This window comes from Cervus canadensis, chromosome 9 (assembly GCF_019320065.1).
Source record: "Cervus canadensis isolate Bull #8, Minnesota chromosome 9, ASM1932006v1, whole genome shotgun sequence".
In the NCBI taxonomy this organism is placed as follows: domain Eukaryota; kingdom Metazoa; phylum Chordata; class Mammalia; order Artiodactyla; family Cervidae; genus Cervus; species Cervus canadensis.
Window position 1 is genome coordinate 33282929 of NC_057394.1, and position 4900 is coordinate 33287828.

At 40.4% G+C, this 4900-nt stretch overlaps 1 non-coding gene across 1 annotated transcript; it reads left to right on the forward strand.

Annotated features, from left to right (window-relative positions):
* The first annotated feature begins 4588 nt into the window (after nucleotides 1-4588).
* TRNAG-UCC lies at nucleotides 4589-4664 on the forward strand. Its single transcript has one exon. It is a non-coding gene; the product is annotated as a tRNA-Gly (tRNA).
* The last annotated feature ends 236 nt before the right edge of the window (nucleotides 4665-4900 follow it).

Genomic DNA, 4900 nt, shown 5'->3' on the forward strand with positions numbered 1-4900 from the left:
GGTAGTTGAAATGCTATGAAGAAAACCAACAGGATTATGTTATGAGCATGGCTAGAATCATTTTTCATTCAATAATGCTGTTCTGATTGGAAATCCATAGTCTGCTGTTAGCCCTGAAATTTTCCTTCCAAACAGTGGACAAACCAAATGGTTTTTTTTTTCTTTTTCATTTAGAATTACTTTTCTCTGGAGCCTCTTATCCTAAAAATGTGCTGAGTTTAGCTCTTTATCTCTATCACAGTGTATCATGCCTGCAAGAAGGTTGCCAAGTTTAAAGGCTTAGAGTAGACAAGTGAATTCTTAGATTCCACAGCAATTCCTGGAGTTGAAGTTGCTGCTGCGGCTCATGCTTTGCACACTTGGTTTACCTTCCATGAGGGCGAAGGTTTTGGGAGTTCCTCTAGCTTTTTACCATCCCAATATCAGCTCAACACTGATCAGCTCAATGCATCCTAAAATGAGGTAAAATAAAATCATTTGTATTGTCTCTGTTGCACTTATAGGACTTGAGAATTAGAAGGAACCCAGCTGGAAGGTGAGTGGGGGCTGGAATTCAGCTCACATTTTGCTCACCAAGCTGGCATCACACTGAATTCACTCAGAGGAAGAGGCACCCATTTTAATTTGCACAAACACACCAGTTAGGCTGCTAGCTGCCCTGTGCATGGCAGGGTCCACACAAACTGACCTCAGGGGCCCAGTCCAGTCGTCATCTTTTTTTGGTGTGTGTGACATTCTCCTGCTTTCCCAAGTACACAACTCTTCCTCGCCATTTGTAGGAACATGTGTGCATGTGCGCTAAGTCGCTTCAGTCACGTCTGACTCTGTGACACCGTAGACTATAGCCTGCCAGGCTCCTTTGTCCATGGGATTCTCCAGGCAAGAATGCTAGAGTGGATTTCTGTGCCCTCTTCAGGAAATTTTCCCAACCCAGGGATCGAATCCACATCTGTTATGTCTTCTGCATTGGCAGGCAGGTTCTCTACCACTAGCACCACCTGAGAAGCTCCATTTGTAGGAACAGGCCTCAAAAATCCATGACATCTCAATTTAAGTAGCTTGGAGGAGTATTAGAAGAATCTTTAATGTTGCCCTTATAATAAAAAATATTTTGATGACTTATATTTGTTATTTGTCACATGGCATGACTTTTCCATATACTTTCACCTTCTAAGTTTGGGGAAATAGTGTAGTCTGGTTAACACTAGGTTAGATGATATTAGGAATGAAAGAAAAAAAAAGCATCACGGGCATGAGAGTTCATTTGCACTGCACAGATGTGTGTATGTTTGTGTTTGTGCACATTTAGCAGTTTTTGTTCTTGCTTTTGGGCTTCCCTTTAACTCAGACTGTAAAGCATCTGCCTGCAATGCAGGAGACCCGGGTTCTTGCTTTTGCTAAATTTAGACTTTCATTTGGATCATTAGAATATCTCATATCTCTTTCATTTGTTGCATAATAAATTGTTTGTTCTTCAAGACCCAACTCAAATGTCACCTCCTCTGGGTAGCCTTGCACCCCACTAGGCAGTGTCCTACATGCTCCCAAAGAGCCACATACATTTATTACGGTCCTTATCACCAGCAGTTTGTATTGGCCTGTTCTATTGGACCAGCCTGACCATGAATGAGTTCTTTGAAGAAAAGAACTGCACCTAATGCATTTTCATAGCTCCAGAGTCAGTGTAGAATCTTGCCCATTTTAGTTTTTCAGAAAATCCTGACATAATTTTTGCAGTGTGATCATTCATCTTTGATGGTTATGACTTCTTTGAAAATGCTATAGACTCTCTCCCCAGGAAAAAAAGGGCTCATCTGTTTTACATGCAAATTTTGCATACATTTTTAATTGTTCTTGGGCCCCATGATCCTGTTCTTGGCCCTTCCATGATCCTACCTATGGGTCCATGGAACTCAGATCAAGAACCACTTGTCAAGAGAAACGGACTAAGGGTCTTGGTACAATAAAGTGCTAAACATTCCCCTGTTATTTCCTTCACTCAAATATTTATCATGCTGAACACTGAGGATGTTATGATGAATATACAAGTGCTCACCACCCAGGGAGAGAGATCAACAAATGAGTGGATAAAATTATACCACAGCATGTTAAATGTTATTGTGTGCTAAGTCACTTGAGTCATGTCTGTGACCCAGTGCACTTGCGGCCCTCCGGGCATCTCTCTCCATGGGATTCTCCAGGCAAGAACACTGGGGTGGCTTGCCATGCCCTCCTCCAGGTGATCTTCCCAACTCAGGGATCAAACCCATATCTGTTATGTCTCCTGCATTGGCAGGGGGGTTCTTCACCACTAGTGCCTACCTGGGAAGTCCAAATGTTACTGCAGCAGTGTACAAAAGATGCCAGCTCCAGGAAAGTGGTTTCAGATTCCTCACTTAAGGACCAAAATCTTCCCCTTGAATATCCGGCAATCAATCCGAGTGGTCAAGTTTTTCTTATCCCAAATCAGTACATTTGAAAAAAGTTTTCTATTATCGCTATCATTTCATAGCATCTTACTGCTCCCAAAGAAGAAATATGTAATTCTGGAATAAAGAACAATCCTTTTATAACATATAATTTTGTGAGAATAAATTTCTTCTCACTTCATTGTGAATGTCTAAAACTTCTCATACTCTGGCACCCAGCATTTAGTATTTGAATCACTTATTTTAAGGAGTCATTGAAGGCTTCCTAGAAGAACTGTGCAAAGTGAGTCTTTAGGTATAAATGGGGGACTAGAAGTTGGGCAGAATCAGAGGGAGGGACTTACTCCAGGTAGATGAAATAATAGCTGAAAGACTCGGAGGTTAAATATATAAAGTGTGTGCATAGAAAGTAGTAATGGAGGTGAGATCAAGTTAGCAGGAAAATCCTCAGGGAAGAGGTGAAATGGGCAAGAGTTGAAAATTCTTAGCAAAGGGACCTTGCAGAGGATAGGCATTACAAGTGGGTGAGATATAGAAGCAGCTACTGCTGCAGGCTGGTGCAGAGAGGCAAGCTGTAAGATGTTTGGGGCCCCCACTACTGACTTCCCCTGAAGTCATGTGTTCAGAGCAAATTATCCAGCAAGAGGCCCCTACTGCCATGCCAGCTTAGGAGGAGACTATGTAGGGCTGAAAGGCAATGAAAAATGGGTGAGGCTCTGTGCAGGAAGAAGGTCAACAGGAAGGCTGACTGGGGAGTGGCATTTATACCAGAAACTGATGCAAGGATGAGGGACCAGAGTCAAGGCAAGAGCACAGAAAGCTGTCCAGTCATAAAAGAAGTCATAAAAGTCATAATAAAAGCTGTGAAGAGGGCCTTGTGTGCTGGGTGGAAATGGAAACAAGAGTGTCAAGATGAATGCAGGATACAAGGAAGAAACAGAAGAAGTTGAGATAGATCCACATATAGAAAATCTACAGTTAATATTATCTTACTAAAAAAATAATATAGAGATAGTCTCTTCTATTATCTACATGCCATTATTTTCTTTAATCAGCATATTAAACTAATCAAATCTTAGTAAATTCACATTTCACTTTCAAAATATTTCTTGAAATTATATGAATGCTATTGGATGGTATTTACTGACTGATTTTTTCTTAAGTTTCAGCTTTGAAAGAGTTTATAAGTAGATAGATCAACTACTCAGATACTCTAGCTAATTTAAAGTAGCTTAAAATATTATGCAATTCAAATTACTTCTTTTAGATAAACTGCTGGTATATATTCCTCATCCAACCCAGAGCTACTACTACCAACTAATGCTCTAGTCAAAAAAACAAAAACAAAACAACAAAAAAAAAAAACTTTAAATGAAAGCCACTGTTAGTATTTCTGGGGATGTTTCCACTGAGAGAATATTGTACGTCATGAACAGCCCACTGTCAAATGCTTTCTACTTAAGGCATGTGAATATTTAAAAGCTATCTTTACCCGGAACCACTATTTCCCTACCTGCCTTCTCTTCCACCCAAGATCATCCTTTTAAATCTGTAGCAAATAATTTTTAGATGCATTTCTTATTATAGCATTACCACAGCCAGCACAAACATCTCCTTTCTTCTTTCTCCCGCCATGTGTACACATAATGGAGTTTCTTATTAAATATACATGCAACCCTTCGTTGCATATAAATGTACCTCATCAAAGAATAAGGGAGACCCTGCCACTCTGCTATTGATTGGTCATGAAGACAGGGCAATATCTGAATGGTGTTCATGGGCTTTCTCTTAAAAAAAAACAAACCCAAACTGAATGAGGCCTGTAACTTTAGCCACCATCACAAGGAAATCTAATGTGGTTCCCTTCTTACATATTTATTAGGCTGCTTTATTACCTATTTTTGAGACCACAGAATGCAGAAACTGCTTTCCTACTTCCTAAAGAGAATTTACAAAGTCACAGCTTTTGTCTTCATGGGGCAATATTTTTGTCTTTGAGGAATATGCCAGGCTGAAGAAAACCACAAGACTGGGTGACGGAGGGGGTGTGTGTTCAAACGCATCAGTAGTGACATGCTTTCTGGTGATTCAAGTACATCTGAGAAGCAACACCAGGTGCTGCCATAGATGGTAGGTAGCCTTTGAAAAAGCAAAGCAGTGGCTTGGTAGTCCAGTGGTTAAGACTCTGTGCTTCCAACGCAAGGGGCCCAGGTTCGATCCCTGGTCAAGGAACTAGATCCCACATGCCACAACTAAAGATCCTTCATGTCTCAGGGAGACCAAAGAGCCCAAGTGCCACAACAAAGACCCAGGGAAGCCAAACAGATAAAATAAATATTTTTTAAAAGGTAAAGCAGAACGGTATTTCTCATAGCCAAACAATTTCACTTTAACTTTAGACTCAAATGATTTGAAATTCACAAGAATGCTATGCAGAGGAGAAGGAAAAAAAATCAGAAGGAAGTCCTTAA